Consider the following 21,210-nt stretch of genomic DNA (forward strand, 5'->3'; position numbering starts at 1 on the left):
CCAATCAAGGCTCATACTCTTGCATTCTCTAGTAGCATTTAAATGTAGTCTTAGGGAAACTAAAAACTGAACTATCCAATAATATTTGGAAGTAATTGCTTTATATCATATATCCCTTGTTTTTAAAAGGTGTTGTATTTTTAAGTCTGCTAAGAGCATCGTGTATTTTTAGTAAAGGATGATCCACCCCTCTTTAATAGCTGTGTTTTACTCACCTTTCACAGCACTTAATGCAGCTTTAGTATTTGGAAGAGTCACCCACTGAGGTACCAAGCGCCCCCCATCTTCAGAAGGTAACCTATACATTTTTTTAGACTCTGAAGATTCCTTTCTCCCAGCTAAACCTTTAATACCTCTTTCCCATCTCAAATTTGTTCTAACTTTCTAGGAACCCTCTCAAGAGCACATAACTTCACAGTTCTTACCTTCTCTTATTTTCTACCCACCTTTCAGGCTACCAGATCTTCAGCTTAGGCCTACTAGAATATGCACCTGTTTTCCTTTACAAGGTCCTTTGACAGGAGTCCTCTGCCACCAGAACCCACCACCAGCACAATTATGTCCTGAACTGATACCCAAGGAAGGAAAGGGTCATATGGCAACTCTGCTCTGAGTAGAACTGCTCCACATGGTCTGTCAAGAACCTAGACTATGCAGTTATTTAATCTTCACAAAACCTTGCAAAGTAGGTGCAAGATGCCCACATTCCTTTTCCCTTTTCCTGCCCACATTCAAAAAAAAAAAAAAAAACTTTACCACAGAATGGATTCTAACTGAGAGTAGAACTGTCCCATAGGGTTCCCAAGAATGTATCTTTACAGAAGCAGACTGCCACATCCTTCTCCCACAGAGTGGCTGGTGGATTCCAACCGCCAACGTTAAGGTTAGCAGCCAAGCACTTAATCACTGCACCACCAGTGCTCTTTCCTGACTATGTAGGAAGACTGTATTTCCCAGTCTCTCTTGAGGCCATGTGATAAGTTTGGCCACTAGAATGTGGGCAGAAGTGATATGTGTCACTTCTAGACTTGATCCCTAAAGTCTCCCACGAGATAATCAGTTTGTGATTTCTCCCTTCCAACAATGCCAGAAGCAAAGAACTTTAAAATACTGGATCACATGATAGACATTCAGATTCCTGGGTTATTTCTTAGAGGAGTACTGTCTGATCTCTATCAGATTGTCGTCTGAGCAAAACAGAGTTTTATTAAGCTAAGTGGGTGAGTTTTATACCAAGTTTGCATTTAGAAACATTATTGTAAATAATAGCAATTACGTTATTGGCATTCTTGTCTAGAGAGATTGGGTTATACGGGCTTTTGTGACCTGGCATGAGAATCTTACCCCCTTTTGTTATACTGTTTTTGTAGAAACATGAGTTCTGAATTCCAACCCAAATTACAAAAGAACTTCCAAAGAAAAGAAAAAAAGCACCTTTAAAAGAGTTAGAGATTGACTCTTCTGGGAAAAAAGGTGCCACATATTCCAGCATCAGCACCCCTTCCCCTCCAGGTATTTGTGTAAATCTTCCTTTTCAACAAATAACCTGCTGCTGTCAGGTCAAATCTGACTCATATTGACCCTATAGGACAGAATAGAACTGTCCCATAGGGTTCCCAAGAAGTGGCTGGTGGGTTCGAACTGATGACCTTTTGGTTAGCAGCCAAACTCAGCCACTGCAGCACCAGGGCTCTTCCAGTTGGAATCGACACAACAGCAACGGGCTTGGTTTTTTTCCTCCCCCCGTTTTTTTCAATAAATATCCTCAGGTTCTTCAGCCTTTCATTCCAGGGTTGATACTTCTTTTAATAACTAAACAAAATATCATGACATGCCACCCTATATGCTATGAGAAGTAAAGAGGCAGCTTTCCCTGCTACAGCTAATATCCCCAAATTATTTCAATAACTTGCCCCCATATTGGATGCCACTACCCTTTCATTTTATCAACATAAGACTGTTCTTTGTAGCAAAGTTTTTGGTTTAGGGCTCTCAGATGGTTATTATAGTATGGGAATCAACTTACATGATAGCACAGGAAACAACTTCAAAATTGATGCCAAATAGTATGTATGTATATCTTGTCCTAAAACTGTATTGGCCGGTTATAATCTTAGGGAATTTCTTATAGATTATGTCTCTTCATAGGTCTCTTCCAATCACACTGTATTTGCTATTCTAACTCCCACACCCTCCTCACATCTTTCCAGAGCTGTCTCCTTGAACACAAGATTCCTTTATTGAGCAAGCAATTCAAATCTCTTGCATCTCCACTTTGCACCAAAAAAAAAAAAAAAAATTGCACCAAAATTCATTGTTGATAATGTATACAGATACAAATAACAGAAAACCCAACAGGCATAAATATACATTCACTGTTTTTCTTAATAAAAAGTCCAATAGTAGGAAGTTGAAGGCTGGTGCAGCAGCTCAGTAATGGCATCAGGTACCCAGGCTCTTTCTCATCATTGACCATCCTTGCTGTTGTATGCCGTCGAGTTGATTCCGACTCATAGCAACCCAATAGGACAGAACAGAACTGCCCCCACAGGGCTTCCTAGGCTGAAATCTTTACGGGAGCAGATTGCCAGGTGTTTTCTTCTGTGGAGCAGCAGATGGGTTCGAACCCCCAACCTTTCTGTTAGCAGCTTCACCATTGCACCACCAGGGCTCCTTTTAGACCGTCCTTACTGCTATCCGTATCATGTTCCGTATCATGTTGGCTTTCATCAAGCCTAGTGCCCAATGAGTCACATCCACATTGTAGACTGGAGTAAGAAAGAAAGGCTGGTGCCTGTATGAGGAAAGCCAGTCCTTTCCCACGGTTCCCAGCAGACTTCTTTTTAGGTCATATTGACTAGAGCGGTGTTTCAAGGCCATGCCTAGCTCTGAAGAAGTCTGAGATATATACTTAGCTGGGCATTGTTACCAAAAGTGAGGTTGGAGTTCTGTCAATAAGGAAAGTGGGAAGAGTGGATATAGGGTAGGAAATTAGCAGTATATAATGCCGTTAAAGATGTTTTTCTTTAACAAAAGGATCATCTACCCCAGAGTGAATGAATTATGCCCCTAAATGGCAGAAACAGCTGCCACTGGTTTTTTTTTTTTAAGTAGCAGTTTTCCCCAATGCTTTGCATACAATTATCAGTAATATATAGCATCCTCTTTTTTTGCTTCTTGTAGTTTAAAAATTCTAGCAATTTAACTTCAAGAGGTTTTTAAATAAATGAATTTGTGCTCTCCAGATGGTTGACTTTTAGTCTATTCCACCATCATTGTAAAACACATCTTATTAGTGGCATTTTAAGCTGTTTTTTAGTCCCATGTGTAAGAATGATTAAATACTCATTTCCTTGTAAGACCAAAAATTAAGCACTGGTTTTTTTTTTATTATTTTAGAACAATCTGAAACTTACAGAAAAGTTGCAAGTACAGTACAAAGAACTTTTTTTATCTTGAGCTACTTAAAGTTACAAACCTGATGCCTCACTACACTTACATACTTTAGTATTTCCTACAGAGGGGGACATTCTCCTACGTGATCACAGTGCAACCTTCAAAATCAGGAAATTAATATTGATAATCATTACCATCTAAATTGGAAACCCTGGTGGCGTAGTGGTTAAGTGCTACGGCTGCTAACCAAGAAGTCAGCAGTTCAAATCTGCCTGGTGCCCCTTGGAAACTATGGGGCCGTTCTACTCTGTCCTAGAGGGTCACTATGAGTCGGCAGTGGTTTTTTTTTACCATCTAAATATCCAGTAAACTACCAGTTGCCATCAAGTTGATTCCAACTCATGGCAACCCCACGTATGTCAGAGTAGAACTGTGCTGCACAGCGTTTTCAATTGTTTTTTGTTTTTTTTTTCAGATAGATCTTCCAAGACGTCTCTCAGGTAGACTTGAACCTCCAACTTTTTGGTCAGCAGTTGAGCACAGTAAGCATTTGTACCACACAGGGACTTCTAACTAACCCTCAAATCCCTTTGCCACCGAGTCAGTTTCGATACATAGTGACCCTACAGGACAGAGTGGAACTGTCCCATAGGGTTCCCAAGAAGTGGCTGGTGAATTTGAACTGTGGACCTTTTTAGTTAGCCAAATGCTTAACCACTGCGCCACCAGGACTCCAGTTTCACCAATTGTCATAATAATATCCTTTATAGCAAAATAAAGGATTCGCTTTAGGATACGTTTGCCATATCTCCTTAGTCTCCTTTACTTTGAAACTGTTCCTCTGCCTTTCTTTGACTTTCATGACCCTGATACTTTTGAGGATTACAGCCAGTTAGCTTATGGACTATCCCTTAGTTTGAGTGTGTTTGTGTTCAGCAGGAATATCACTGAAGTGATGCTGTGTCCTTGGGTCTCATCGGGTGGTGCACAATTTTGATTTGTCCTATTACTAATGATATCCACTTTAATCAGTTGGTTACAGTGGTGTTGCCAGGCTTCTCCATGATGAAGTTACTATTGTTTTCCCTTTGAAATTAACCAGTATTTTGTGAGGAGATACTTTAGATCTAAATAAATATCCTATCCCTCATCAAACTTTTCATTTATTATTTTATTTATGATATCAGTATGGGCTTATGATTTCTTATTTTGTTCAGTGGGTTATAATCTATTACAATTATTTATCTTGATACTTCAATTGTCCCATATTTGGCCCGTGGGATCCCCTTAAATTGGCTTCTTATCTTTTTGGCCCGATTGTTCTTCAAACATTTTCTCGCTTTCTAGCTCACCTTGTACTTGTTCTAGGCTCACCTTGTACTTTCCCTGCCCTGGCCTTGGAATCAGCCATTTCTCCAAGGAGTAGGCTTCCCAAATAAAACAAAAGATGCCCAGTTACATTTTAATTTCAGATAAATAATGAATAAATTTTAGCATAGGTACCTCCCATGCAGTAATTTCTTTATTTTTTTAATTTTTATTGTGCTTTAAGTGAAAGTTTATAAATCAAGTCAGTCTCTCATACAAAAATTTATACAAACCTTGCTATATACCCTTTATTGCTCTCCCCCAATAAGACAGTACACTCTTTCCCTCCACTCTCTCTTTTCGTGTCCATTGGGCCAGCTACTGACCCCCTCTGCCCTCTCATCTCCCCTCCAGGCAGGAGATGCCAACATAGTCTCAAGTGTCCACCTGTTCCAAGAAGCTCACTCCTCACCAGCATCCCTCTCCAACCCATCGTCCAGTCCAATCCCTGTCTGAAGAGTTGGCTTTTGGAATGGTTCCTGTCTTGGGCTAATAGAAGGTCTGGGGACCATGACCACCAGGGTCCTTCTAGTCTCAGTCAGGCCATTAAGTCTGGCCTTTTTACAAGAATTTGGAGTCTCCATCCCACTGCTGTCCTGCTCCCTCGGGGGTTCTCTGTTGTGTTCCCTGTCAGAGCAGTCATCGATTGTAGCCAGGCACCATCTAGTTCCTCTAGTCTCAGGCTGATGTAGTCTGTGGTTTATGTGGCCCGTTCTGTCTCTTGGGCCCATAATTACCTTGTGTCTTTGGTGTTCTTCATTCTCCTTTGCTTCAGGCGGGTTGAGACCAATCGATGCATTTTAGATGGGTGCTTGCATTTAAGACCCCAGGTGCCACGCTACAAAGTGGGATGCAGAATGTTATCTTGATAGATTTTATTATGCCAACTGACTTAGATGTCCCCTGAAACCATGGTGCCCAAACGCCTCCCCCTGCTACCCTGCCTTTGAAGCATTCAGTTTATTCAGGAGACTTCTTTGCTTTTGGTTTAGTTCAGATGTGCTGACCTCTCCTGTATTGTGTGTTGTCTTTCCCTTCACCTAAAGTAGTTCATATCTACTATCTAATTAGTGAAAACCCCTCTCCCTTTCTCCCTCCCTCCCACCTCGTAACCATCAAAGAATATTTTCTTCTCTGTTTAAACTATTTCTCCAGTTCTTATAATAGTGATCTTATATAATATTTGTCCTTTTGCAACTGATTAATTTCACTCAGCATGATGCCTTCCAGATTCCTCCATGTTATGAAATGTTTTATGGATTCATCACTGTTCTTTATGGATGTGTAGTATTCCATCGTGTGAATATACCATAATTTACTTATCCATTCATCTATTTATGGGCATCTTGGTTGCTTCCATCTTTTTGCTATTGTAAACAGTGCTGCAGTGAACATGGGTGTGCATGTATCTATTCGTGTAAAGGCTCTTATTTCTCTAGGATATATTCCAAGAAGTGGGATTGGTGGATCATATGGTAGTTTTATTTCTAGCTTTTTAAGGAAGTGCCAAATCAATTTCCAAAGTGGTTGTACCATTTTACATTCCCATCAGCAGTGTAGAAGTGTTCTAGTCTCTCCACAACCTCTCCAACATTTATTATTTTGTGTTTTTTGGGTTAATGCCAGCCTTCTTGGGGTGAGATGGAATCTCCTTGTAGTTTTGATTTGCTTTTCTCTAATGGCTAATGATCATGAGCATTTCCTCATGTATCTCTTAGCTACCTGAATGTCTTCTTGAGTGAAGTGCCTGTTCATATCTTTTGCCCATTTTTTAATTGGGTTATTTGTCTTTTTGTAGTTGAGTTTTTGTACTAGCATGTAGATTTTAGAGATCAGGTGCTGATCAGAAATGTCATAGCTAAAAACTTTTTCCCAGTCTGTAGGTAATCTTTTCACTCTTTTGGTGAAGTCTTTGGATGAGCATAGGTGTTTGATTTTCAGGAGTTCCCAGTTATCTAGTTTCTTGTCTGCATTGTTAGTAATGTTTTGTATACTCTTTATGCCATGTATTAGGGCTCCTAGCATTGTCCCTATTTTTTCTTCCATGATCTTTATCGTTTTAGATTTTATATTTCAGCCTTTGATCCATTTTGAGTTAGTTTTTGTGCATGGTGTGAGGTATGGATCTTGTTTTCGTTTTTTTGCAGATGGATATCCAGTTATGCCAGCACCATTTGTTAAAGAGACTGTCTTTTCCCCCATTTAACTGACTTTGGGCCTTTGTCAAGTATCAGCTGCTCATCTGTAGATGGATTTATGTCTGGATTCTCAATTCTGTTCCATTGGTCTATGTATCTGTTGTTGTACCAGTACCAGGCTGTTTTGATTACTGTGGCAGTATAATAGCTTCTAAAATCAGGTAGAGTGAGACCTCCCACTTTGTTCTTTTTCGGTAATGCTTTATTCAAGGCCTCTTTCTCTTTGGTATGAAGTTGGCGATTTGTTTCTCCATTTCATTAAAAATGTCGTTGGAATTTGGATCAGAATTGCATTGTATCTATAGATGGCTTTTGGTAGAATAGACATTTTTACAATGTTAAGCCTTCCTGTCCATGAGCAAGGTATGTTTTTCTACTTATGTAGGAGTAATTTCTTATTCACTTACTATTTGGTGTATTTTTGTTTGCTTTAGACCTGGCACACTGCCGAGGAGCCCTGGTTCCTCTAAGTTGTGAATGGTATTCAAGAGCCACAATCTGGGTAGACCTGCTGGTTGCAATTTGGGTTCATAGTTCTCAGGCATTTTCAGTGGACAGAGCTAGGGAAAGTGTTCACATACATATACATTTACCCATTTACATCCCTAGTTACATCCAGGTAGTTATAGATGGGAGTCCCTGGTGGTACAAATGGTTAACACACTTGGTTACTAACCAAAAGGTTGGAGGTCCGAATCCACCAGAGGGACCTCAGAAGCACATCGACTTCCGTAAAATCAGCCATTGAAAACCCTACAGAGCGTAATTCTACTGTGACACACATGAGGTCACCACGAGTCAGAGCTGACTCGATGGCAACTGGTTTACAATTCCTAAATTCACGCCATTAACTTCTCATTCCAGTCTAACACCTTAGAATTTATTCTAGTTTTTTTCCTCTCCATATTTATGACTCCATTCTCTTGTGGTAAGAAACCTGACACCCATTATCCTTAATATATTTACTTATTTGAGTAACCTCTTGGTAAATAATCAATCTCCCATTGCTGCCACTGCACCTCCCTGCAAGGATGCCCTCCTCACCCTGCTTGCGCTCTGACCCTGTGCCAGGCCACTTCCACCATCTAGAGATCCCAGTCACCCCACTTGGGCTCTGACACCTCACCCTAGGCCACTCCACAGTGTAGATGTTGTTTTCATCTTGCTCGAGATCTGGCACCCTGTATTAGGCCACCACTCTGCAAGGATCCTCCTTTCTGCCTGCCCTGACTTTGCCCACCCGCACCAAGCAGTGCTCCCTGTGGAAGCCTACCTCACCCTGCTCAGGATCCGATGCTCCACACCAGTCCTGCCCCCCATGGGTTCACCCTGCTCACCTTGCTCTCGGTATGAAAGTCTCATGTATGAGTGATGCTTAAGTATGAAGTATCTTATTACTATTATTACCAGAAATGCAGGCTGAGGTTTTCAGTGTAAAACAGGCTTTGACAGACAACTGGTAAAATAGTTATTCAGAGATATTTTTATGCATGTGCTTTGAGCCAATACTAACCATTAGTAATTGGCTAATACTGAAAATTCAAGAGAAGTCAAAATTAGCAATGTAGACTTCTGGGTAAAAAGTGTTTATCTGCACTTCCTTTCAAAAATCCCTAAAAATAATGATAAAGGACTAAAACCTGTATAAAAAATCTCCAAAGAGAACAGGAGAGAGATGACAAGGACATTTTAGAAGATGAAAAGTCGATGGACAAGGAATAACTGACTTAGAGAAAAGGAAGATAAAACCCGGCTTCCTGCAGTAGAGTGTCCAGCAGTAACAAGCTGGTCACCGTTGTGGAACTCCAGAAAATGTCAGAAATGGAAGTCACTAGTTACAGGTTTGAATCCGCCAGGCGCTCCTTGGAAACTCCATAGGGCGGTTCTACTCTGTCCTATATGGTCTCTATGAGTCGGAATCGACTCGACGGCACTGGGTTGGTTGGTTTTTGAGTTACAGGCAGTCCCTGAGTTACTGACGAGGTCCATTCCTAACCGTACCTTAAAGTCTTTAAGTTGAATTTGTCAGTAAGTCGGAACAGGTGCATCTGGTTCTCATTTAGCCTTATATAGTGCAAGAAAAAAAAGGCCCAAAGCCTTTCCAGTGATTTAAAAGGTACGCACACAGCAAGTGAAGGTGATTGTGATGCATATGTTGCAAGTAGGGGTTGGTTCAGTCATTTCAGAGTGAGGGCAAATTTACATAACATTCAAGGGCAACCAAGGACATTCCTAACCCAGGGATTGCTTGTGCTGTGCGAAGGCGGAGGTGCCCGGGGAATGCTGAAAACAGACTTTTCTTAAATATAAATGGACAGCCAAGGCTCACCAGACATTTGAGGATAGTCTAACATGAAAGTAGGAGAGAAAGGAAACTAACCTGGAGAGAACTGAGACAACATAGAAGAAGAAAATTATCAAAGATTGTGATAAAACCGTATTAAGATGAAGGAAGTGAGATAGTGTGTGTGAGCTAGTATTTTAAGATAATTAAAGACTCCTCTTTTCGTAGTAGGAAATCAACAAACGATGCCTTGATTTGAAAAAAAACCACGATATGTCTCTTTAAGCATATTCTTTAGATATAAATACTCGGTGGAAACCTCTAAAAGAGTTGAAAGTGATTGCCTCTAAGAAAGCCATAATTAGATGAGGGGAAAGGCAGGTGGCTATTGTTTATCCTTATAAGCACTGTCTTGCTTCGATAAAACTAAGAATTTCATTTCAAAATCAAGTTCATACAGATTGATACATCTTAATCACAATGGTCTACGTTAATATAGCACAATTTGAAAGGAAGTAGGGTAATGAAAAGAACCAGAATCTGGCATCTGGATTCAAGTGCAAATTCTGCCCAGTTTACTGCTTATGTGGCTCTATGCCACATCTTAACCTTTGAAACTCAGTTTAAACACTTATAAATTGGAGATAATAGTGCTTTTCCTATTTGCTACCTTTATTCATTTGCTAAGATTTTTGAGTTTCTACCATTGGGCTCCTCATGCTAAACCAAAAAAGCAAACCATTGCCGTCTAGTTGATTCTAACTTAATGCACCCCTATAGGACAGGATAGAACTGCCCCATAGGGTTTCTAAGGAGCAGCTGGTGAATTCGAACTGCTGACCCTTTTGTTAGCAACCTGAGCTCTTAACCACTGTGCCACCAAGGCCCCTGAGGATTGAAAGAGAGGATCAAAAGAAATAAGAACATTTGAAAACTAACTTAAAATATAAATAAACATTAAGGCGTAGCCCACCCATCACAATGCTTTGCTTGCAGGAAATAAGTTGAATCTGGGTAAATGAGGAAGATGGGAAATTTCTAAAAGGGGGAAAACATGGGAAGTCAGACAAAGTTATTGAATAATGATCATTATTTGTTAAGTACCTGATATGGGCCAGGCACTGGTTATAAGATCTATTTAAATTACCTCATTTAATCCTTACTAATACCTGCTGGATAGATATTAGATTATTTTACTGGTGAGAAACCATGGCTCAGACACAGCAACTTTTCTAACATACAGACAGACCTGGGGCTTGAATTTGAGTGTACCTGATGCCAAAGCCCAATACCCAAGTTCCTTTAACTATACTGAGACTCACAAAAAGTGAGGAATTGTGGTTAGGTTTTTTTTTAATTATTTTTTTATAATACATTCAAAACTTAGGTGTGTAAAGTGTAGAGAATAATAATAAAGTGACCACCTGGCTTAAGGGAAAAAAACTTATTACTGTTAAAAAGCAGTTCCAGCAGCACACCAACAGGGCACGGCCAGAAATTCAGGCCGGATTCAGAAGAGGACCTGGAACAAGGGATATCACTGCTGATGTCAGATGGATCTTGACTGAAAGCAGAATACCAGAAAGATGTTTACTTGTGTTTTATTGACTATGCAAAGGTTTTCGACTGTGTGGATCATAACAAATTACGGATAACATTGCGAAGAATGGGAACTCCAGAACACTTAATTGCGCTCATGTGGAACCTGTACTTAGACCAAGAGGCAGTCAGTCCTTCGAGCAGAATACGGGGATTGTTTGTGGTTTAAAATCAGGAAAGGTGTGCATCAGGGTTTATCCTTTCACTCTACTTATTCAATCTGTATGCTAAGCTGGACTATATGAAGAAGAACAGGGCATCAGGATTGGAGGAAGACTCATTAACAACCTGCATTACGCAGATGACACAACCTTGCTTGCTAAAAGGGAAGAGGACTTAAGCGTTTACTGATTGTTGGCTACAACCCCGTGGCACCTTAACCCAAGGTCAGCCGCATCTCAAAGAGACCAAAGAAAGACTCCAGAACCAGCGATCATGACATATGGTTTATTTGGGAAGCTTATAGGACTGTGGCCCAGGGTGGCGGCTGGACCAGTTTAGTGCTCCACAACCACCTAGCAAGTGACACAGACTTATGTACCCTTCCAGCTGGGAGCAAGGCTCATTGTTTTTCTTCCATGTCCTTGGGCAGTCAGTATTCCCAGGGACTTCACATCCAGGCCCTGATGTTTTCCTTCCTGTTGCTAAGGCATTTCTCGGCCTTGGCCGCTGGCCCAGTCATGCCACTCCCAGTGTTGTGCCTTAGCCTGAGTCCATCCCGAATTCATCCCCAGCATGCTTCAGGGCAGAGCAAAGCTGATTCCATTAGGAGGGAATGCATATAGCTGAATAGCTTTACCCTACACTGATGAAGATCAAAGACCACAGCCTTCAGTATGGATTATACCTCAACATATAGAAAACAGAAATCCTCACAATTGGACCAGTAAGCAGTATCATGATAAACAGAAAATATTGATGTCAAGGATTTCATTTTACTTGGATCTACATTCAGTTCCCTTGGAAGCAGCAGTCAAGAAATCACATGACAAAATTGCACCGGGCAAATCTGCCACAAAAGACCTCTTTAAAGTGTTCAAAAGCAAAGATGTCACCTTGAGGACTAAGATGCACCTGACCCAAGCCATGGTATTTTCAGTCGCCTCATACACATTCTTTTTTTTTTTTTCATACACATATGAAAGCTAGACAATGAATAAGGAAGGCTGAAGAAGAATTGATGCCTTTGAATTATGGTGTTGATGAAGAATATTGAATATACCGTGGACTGCCAGAAGAATGAACAAATGTGTCTTGGAAGAAGTACAGCCAGAATGTTCCTTAAAAGCTAGGATGCAGGACTTCGTCTCACATACTTCGGACATGTTATCAGGAGGGACAAATCCCTGGAGAAGGACATCATGCTTGGTAAAATAGAGGGTCAGTGAAAAAGAGGAAGACCCTCAACAAGGTAGACTGACACAGTGGCTGCAACAATGGGCTCAAACATAGCAAAGATTGTGAGGATGGCACAGAACCAGGCAGTCTTCCGTTCTGTTGTACATAGGGTCACCAAGAGTCAGAATTTGACTGGATGGCACCTAACAACAACGACTTAGAGACATATACAATTTCATTATGTGTACCCATCACCTTGGCCCATCTTAAGACTTCTAACATCAATGTGTATATTTTGTAAATCTAAATGACTCTTGTGTTCTTCTGGGACTTGATTTTTTTTTCACTCTTCAACATTATGTCCCTAAGACTTATTCATGTCTATGTATGTGATCATAATCACATCCTCCTTGCCTCTGATGGTCTAGTGCCACCAACCTGGCCTTTACAATCTTATTATTCCCACTGACTCTGGGGCATCTCCTACCCTCAGTCTTGATGTAGAGGATAAGCAGTCCTGAGCTTCTCAGAACACAATAACACATTCCTTATCATTTAAGTGAAAAAGTGTCCTCTGTGTCCTCCTTGGGAACATAGTCATCTGGTGGGTTCTCTGCTATTACATAATAAATGCAGTCTTCTAATCTCACTGAGACTTTTGACTCCTTCCTCATCTCATCTAAGAAGTTGTAGCATCTCTACCTCCTTGTTTTCAAGTTTCAAGGAGCCATTCTAACAATGTATTAGGGACAGTTCTTTGTATCCTACCAGGATATTAAATCCTGGCTTACTGGGTAATGCACCCATATCAATAAACTCTCCCCTACCTAGCCTTATAATCTGCCCTTCCTGGTCCCACACCTTTAAGATCCATCTCCAGGCATATTCTCCCAGTTCCTGTTGATGCGTATAAGCCAGGATCTGTGGTACTTTGGGGAAATAATCACTTTCTTCATATAACACTATTTCTCAGCTTGGCCCATATTAAAACTTATAATTAATGGTCTAGATGCAATGAAGAGAAACAGGGAAAGATCTTCCTGACGAGCATCATTTTGCAAGGCATCAGCCCTAGGTGAGGCTTTTGCACAGTCTCCAGGCAACAGGAGACTGCTTTCCTCTAGCAAAGAAAAGGGGGCTGTTTCTGCTGGGGCAGGGTATTTAGAAGAATCTGGAGGTTCAAGGTCCTTAAGCCATCCACCCAAATATCCACATCGGAGGTCTCAGGACTCCCCCCCTTTCAAGTCCTTGACTTTAGAGAGACCTCCTGGAGCTGTAATTTCAATCTCCTTTTTAGCTCTGTTGCACTTAAGATCAAATCTTGGGTCTTATTTTTCAGTTCAGTCCACCCTCTGTCTGTAGGGCATGAGACTCCCTCTAAATGATGCCATGGAGGATTTCTGGCTTTCAAAACATGTTCAAAGTTAATTGCTACCTGACCTGAGCCTGTTATTTTCTTCCTTCGTGGCTTCTATGGAGTTAACAACAACCGACCAACTCCATAATTCTTATAATTACCATTGCCCCCATATCTTTAAATTACAAGAGCTACTGTATAAGCCAGTGCATTTTATTCCACCTGCACACCACCCTAATTTCCCACAAGTAAGAATCTTAGTCATTGTGATGCTACAGCACACCAGGGATTATCACTTACCAACAGTGATGGGGTCCTTGCTGCCATCTCACCAGGAAGTGATCCAATTCTAGAATCCCATTCTGAGGGTCTTCTTCCTTGGACCACTTCTAGAACCTACTGACTTAGGCTGACTTCCCCCAAAACTAAGGATCTGAGTGCAAGTGGTATTTCTAAAATGAAATACCAGGAAGTACTGGCAGAGGAGTGGAGAAGTGCGACAGCAACGTGAAGGAACCAATACAGAGATCTTTAATGAGCAGGTTACCACTGAGGACAACTGGAGTTCCATCCCACTGGGAACCTCTGCAAGATGTGTGGGACACACAGCAAATTTGTCCCACACAAGGGGGGCAGGGAAACTGGAGTGTTTGTCCTTCAACTCCCTTTTGCCATTGGCTGAAGACTATTCCCCCAGCATGGGCTTGTACCATGTATATCTAGAGAGAACCCCTCAGGCCACAGGCATTGGGTCACAAGTGCTTTCAGTAAGTTTGGCTTGTACAGAATTGTCCCAGAGTACCTAGGGAATGTGGGCAGGGCACTGATGATGTCAGCTACAGCTTCCTTGACTTTCTATCTAAAATACCACATACCCTTTCCTCTTCTGCTTTCTTTTCTCTTTTACCTAATATTGTATCAATTATGTCTGTATTTATTTATAAGAAGTCTGTTTGTCTCTCCAAACCTCACTAGAATATAGGCCAAAGACTAAAACTCAGAAAGACATCTAATGGGTAGCACAAGCAGTTTGCTCTGGGCACTAACCTAAAGGTTGGCAGTTCAAACCACAGAAATGAAGTTACTCCACAGAGGAAAGGCCTGGCAATCTATTTCCTTAAAGATTGTTGTTAGGTGCCGTCGAGTCCATTTCAACACTTAGTGACCTCATGTTACAGCGTAAAACTGCCCCACAAGGGTTTTCTAGACTATAATCTTTACGGGAGTAGATTGCTAGGTCTTTCTCTTAGGTAGCCACTGGGTAGATTCTAACTGCCAGCCTTTCAGTTAGCAGCTGATTGCTTAACCATTACACCAACATGGTTCCTTTCCTTAAAGATTACAGCCAAGAAAACCCGGTGGAGCGGTACTACTCTGTAACACATGTGGTCACCATGAGTCGAATCAACTCCACAGCAGTGGGTTTGGTGATGCATTTTGTGTTGTTTTGTTATCCTCCGTGTCCAGAACAGTGTCTAAAACATGATACAGACAAAATAATATTTTTGAATGAACAAGTGAATGAAAAGTGTTATTTTCAACGTGATTTGGGAACATCTAACTTCTGTGGAACTGATGAGATGGAAGTTAGTGTTTCAGGAAAGGGGCTCCTTGGACAGAGCCAGGAAAATCGAGTGTGAGCTTATCAAGGAACAAAAATATGAGAAAGTGTTCTGTTCAGAAACATTCGGTGCTCAGAAGATTAAGAAGAAAACCAGCTAGTTCACTGAGAAGGAGTGATAGAATTACAAAATCAATGCTTAAAAAACCTAATGAAGTGATCAATTCAGGCAAGAATTATCAATGGATATTAGAAGGAAAGTTAATGGGGAACAAGATACTCGCTTGGTGCCAATGTGTAAGCCACAGATTACTTGCTAATGGCAAAGTAAAATAAACCTTCATAGAGGAGAAATCTGACAATCACCACCTTAACCAAATGATCAAATTAGTATCACGAAGTAGAAGAATCTGTTTTCCTCTTTATGTGAAACCATGTGAAGTATACAGCATGACCTACTATGAAGTATTCTTTCAAAAAATAAATCAAGCCTTTAGAACTAACCTCCAAAGCAAAGAAGCATAAGGAAATAGACAAATCTTTTGTATCTGAATTTTTTTACTTAGCATAATTTTTGAAGTTTGTTTTTTTTTTTTACCCATTGGATCAACAGTTTGTTCTTTGTTGTATGGGTATACTACAATTTGTTTAACTGTTCACCTGTTGATGGCCATTTGTTTTGTCTTCAGCTCAGGGCTACTACAAATAAAGCTATGAACATTTGTGTACAAGTTTTGTTTGAACATATGCTTTCTTTCTTTTTTTTTTTTTTTTTAAATACCTAGGGGTTGAATGGCTAGGCCATCTGGTAGGTGTATGTTTAACTTTTTAAAGTAGCATTTCAACAGTTTTACCAGGTGGTTGTATCATTTTATATTCCCACTAGCACTGTGTGAGAGTTCCAGGTGCTCCACATCCTTGCCAACACTTGGTATGGTCAGTCTTTTTCATTTTTTCCATTTTAATATATGTGTAGTTGTATCTCATTGTGGTTTTTATTTTCATTTCTCTATGAGTTGAAATCATCTTGATGGCAACGGGGGTTTTTTTGTTCGTTTCTTTTTTTAGTGACTAATGATGTTAAACATTTATTTAAATCCTTTGCCAATTTTTCATTGTTTTATTGATTTATTCTTTATATATTATAAGTAAAAATCCTTTGTTGGATATATGCTTTGCAAATATTTTCTCCCTGTCAATGGTTTGTATATTAATTTAACAGTATTTTGAAGACCAAAAGATTTTAATTTTGATGAAGTATAAATTTATTTATTTATTTTAATAGTTCATGCTTTTTGTTTTATATTGAAGAAATCTTTGACAAACCCAAGGTGACAAAGATTTTCTTCTAGATGTTTTATAAGTGCAGTGCTTACATTTTGGCCTATGATTCATTTTTAGTCAATTTTTGCATATTATGTGAGGTAAGGGTCAGGATTCATTTTTTGCTAGGGTTTAAGATATGAGGTGTGAAGTGATAAGATTGAATTATAGACAGAATTTTACTGAAAAATTTAGGTACAAGTATGAAAAAACCTTGGTGGTTGATTATAAGCATGTTTACTATACAGCCTAGATTTCCCAAGACAGTACAAATTTTTTAGTTTTTACCCTATTGTTCTCCCCAACTTTTATTATTAAAAAATTCAGACATGCAGAGAAGTTGAAAAACTTTCATAAATACCCATATAACTACTGTTATGGTTTAAATTGTATCCCACAAAAGTATGTGTTAGAATCTCAACTTTTATACATGTGGATAAGGAGCCCTGGTGGTGCAATGGTTAAGCACTCAGCTGCTAACCAAAAGGTTGGCAGTTTGAACTTACCCGTCAGCTTTGTGGGAGAAAGACCTGATGATCTGCTCCTATAAAGATTTCAGACAAGAAAACCCCATGGGGCAGTTCTACTCTGTCACATGGGGCCACTATGCATAGAAATGAACTGTAGGGCACCTAAGAACAACATATATGTGGAGTAGGGCTTTCTTTGTTATGTTAATGAGGCCATATCAGTGTAGGGTGTGTCTTAAGCCAGTCACTTTCAAGGTACAAAAAGAGCCGATTAGGCACCAGAGAAGCAAGCACAGTTGAGGGAACATAGATGCCATGCCACATGAAGATTGCCAAGGAACCAAGGAACAGACACTGAAAAGAGACAAAGACCTTCATCCAGAGTCAAGAAAGACTGAAAGTCTTCCCCTAGAGCTGCTGCTCTGAATTTAGACTTCTAGCCTCTTAAACTGTGAGAAAATAAATTCATTTGTCAAAGCAGTATTTATAACAGCACTAAGAAAGTAAGACATCAGTCACAGAGATTCAACAATTATTAACATTTTTTCCATATTTGCTTTATTTTTCAGAACCATCTGAACATAAATTGCAGAAATGCTGATACTTTACCCCTACATGCTTTAACAGTAAGATGTTAGGGTATTCTCATACATTAAAATAATATATCACACTCAAGAAAATTAACAAGGCAGACCCAACACAGCACCCTAGACAGCCACACCATGTTGTCCCTCTGCAGCAAAGACCTGAAAAACTGAGTAAAACAGATGCAGACATTAGTCCTGGAACCCTAAGCATCAAATGAAGGGATAAAGAACTAGGTCAAACACCGAATGGAAGAATAAGATGAGGGAAAACAGGACGAGAAGAGATATGGAGTGAAGGTCCTCTGCCATAAACAGCACACTGTATCACCATCTAGGAAAACAGCCAGCAATCACCTCAGACAGGGAGTGTGGGAAGGCAACTTCATGGAGCTCCCAGCAGGAGAGACAGATCACCCGGTAACCACAGAAACACACTTTCCCACCTTTGATCCTTCTGCCCTGTATGCCACTTCTTTCCCCTTCCCACCAGCCCCCGGGGTCTGCCCCACCCCTACCCTCCAGCTACCACCATACTGCCCCTTTTTTATTTTTTATTTTTATTTTTCTCCTTCCCACCTAGCCCCACATGCTACCTCACCCTCTTACTACTACACCACTTTGACTAGAGCATCCTTGGTGCTTAGGCCTGCTACCACACGGGTCCTCACCGCCCCTCCCCTTCCACCACTCAACCAGCTGCTGAACAGTGCTGAACAGACACTTCACCAAAGAAGACATCCAGACACATGAGGAAATGCTCATGATCATTAGCCATTGTTGTTGCTAGGTGCCGTCGAGTCGGGTCCGAGTCATAGCAACCTTGTGTACAACAGAACAAAACACTGCCTGGTCCTGCGCAATCCTCACAATTGTTGTTATGCTTGAGCTCATTGTTGCAGCCACTGTGTCAGTTCATCTCATTGAGTGTCTTCCTCTTTTTCACTGCATTACCCATTAGAGAAATGCAAATCAAAACTGCAATGAGATATCATCTTACCCCAACGTTACTGGCACAAATTAATAAATGAAAATAACAAATGTTGGACAGGTTGCAGGGAGATTGGAAATCTTATGCACTGTTGATGGGAATATAAAATGATATAACCACTATGGAAAACAATATGGCACCTCCTTCAAAAGCTAGAAATAGAATACCATACGATCCACCAATCCCACTGCTAAGAATATATCTTAGAAAAATAAGAGCTGTCATATGAATAGACGTATGCACACCCATGATCATTGCAGCGTTATTCACAGTAGCCTAAATACCCATCAACAGATGAATGGATAAGCAAACTATGGTACATACACACAATGGAATACTATGCAACAATAAAAAACTGATGAACCCATGAAACATCTCACAACATAGATGAATCTGGAGTGCATTATGCTGAGTGAAATTAGGCAATTACAAAAGGACAAGTAGTATATGAGACCACTATTATTAAAAAAAAAAAAAAAGGTTTACGCATAACAAAAAGCAATCTTTGATGGTTACGAGAAAGGGGTGGGGTGGGGAGAGGAAATCACTAACTAGACGGTAAACTAGTGGTAACTTCGGTTAAAGGAAACACAACAGACAATATAGGGGAAGTCAGCACAACTTGACCAAGGCAAAGTTATAGAAACTTCCTAGACAAATTCAAACACCTTGAGGGACTGAGTTGCTGGGGCTGAGGGCTGGGGACCACTGTCTCAGTAGATATCTAGGTCAATTGGCATAACATAGCTCATAAAGAAAATATTCTACATCCTACTTTGGTGAGTAGTGTCTGGAGTCTTAAAAGCTTGCGAGCAGCCTACTAAGATACGTCTATTTGTCCCATCCCATCCAGAGCAAAAGAGGATGAACAAAACAAAAGGCACAAGGAAGATACTGTCCGAAGCACTAGGGGACCACATGAGCCATAGCCTCCACCAGTCTAAACCTAGAAGTGGATGGTGCCTGGCTACCACCACCCATTACTCTGACAGGGATCACAATAGAGGGTCCCGGACAGAGCAGCAGAATAATGTAGAACAAAATTCAAATTCATAAAAAAAAAAAAGGGGGGGGCAGGGGGAGACCACACTTTCTGGTCTGACTGAGACTGGAGTAACCTCTGAGACTATGGCCCCTGGACACCCTGCTAACTCAGAACTGAAACAACTGCAGAAGTCTACCTTCAGCCAAAGATTAAACAGGCCTATAAAACAAACAAAAACACGTGAGGAACGTGCTTCTTAGTTCAATCAAGTATATGAGAACAAATGGGCAACACCTGCCCAAAATCAAAGACAAGAAGCCAGAAAGGGATAGCAAACCTGGACAAATGGACGTGGGGAACCGTGGTGGGAAAGAAGAGTGCTGACACATTGCAGGGGTTGCCGCTAAGGTCACAAAACAATTCGTGTAGAAATTTTTGAATGAGAAACGAATTTGATCTATAAACTTTCACCTTAAGCACAATAAAATTTATTTTTAAAAAATTATTTCCTATTATTCAGTTTAATAGCTAGTCCCATTCAAATTTTCCTTGTTGTTTCTATTGCTTTCAAACCAGCATCCAAACAGGTTTCACTCATTGCATTTGGTTGTTATGTCTCTTTAAACCTGGAACATTTAAACCTAGAACTTGGAATGTACCACATTCAGTACATATTACATAATTCCATTCATGCAAAATTCTGGAAAATGCAATCTTTGGTGACAGAAAATAGAGTATTTGTTGTCTGGGAATCGGGGGGAGGCAAGAGGAATGGAGTCTGAAGAAACTTTTCGGAGTGCATTATTTTGATGACGGTGATGGCTTCAGAGCTGTATATTGTGTATTGATCAAAACTGATGGAATCGTACAATTTAATACGTGCCATTTATTGTACACCTCAATTAAGCTATAATAAGTTGAAGAGGGGCAGAATATACTAATGGAAAAAACAACAGAAAAAGATAAATTGAGACTGTCCTGGAAAATCTAGGCTGCATGGGAGCTGTGCTTATAACCAACCACCAGATCTTTTGCCTACTTGCTTCTGCATGTCTCTCTGGTACCCTGTTTTCACTCTCATCACTTTACACTGCGTTTAGAAAAAGCATATGTCTTAAATGGCAACAATACACTTTACATTTTAAACTACATCTATCAAAGTGCTTGAAAAGAGTTTTTAAAAACATTTAAAATACACGTTAATTTAAAAAACAAAAGGTTTTCAACAGCTCCTGATTGCCTCCTGAATTAAATATAGAGGCAGTTGACAAAACAGCGTAAATATCCTTTCAGCCATTTCTCCCACTACTGCTTGTGCGGATTAGTTCTGTGCGTCAGCTTGGCTAGGCTCTGGTGCCCAGCTATTTGGTCAAACACTAGTCTAGATGTTGCCATGATGATATTTAGCATTTAAATCAGTTACCAAAAAAACCCCACTGCCATCGAGTTGATTCCGACTCATAGCGACCCTATAGGACAGAGTAGAACTCCCCCATAGAGTGTCCAAGGAGCACCTGGTGGATTCAAACTGCTGACCTTTGGTTAGTAGCCATAGAACTTAACCACTATGCCACCAGGGTTCCCTATATCAGCTAAGCTTAGATAAATCACATTACCCTCCATAATGTGGGTGGGCCTTGCCCAATCAGTCGAAGGCCTTAAGAGCCAAAACTGATGTCTCCGAAGGGAGAATAATTCTGCCTTAAGACTGTAAATAGAATTTCCAGCCCACTGCCTGGTCTACCAACTTCAGACA

This window comes from Loxodonta africana, chromosome 13, assembly GCF_030014295.1.
Source record: "Loxodonta africana isolate mLoxAfr1 chromosome 13, mLoxAfr1.hap2, whole genome shotgun sequence".
Lineage (NCBI taxonomy): Eukaryota > Metazoa > Chordata > Mammalia > Proboscidea > Elephantidae > Loxodonta > Loxodonta africana.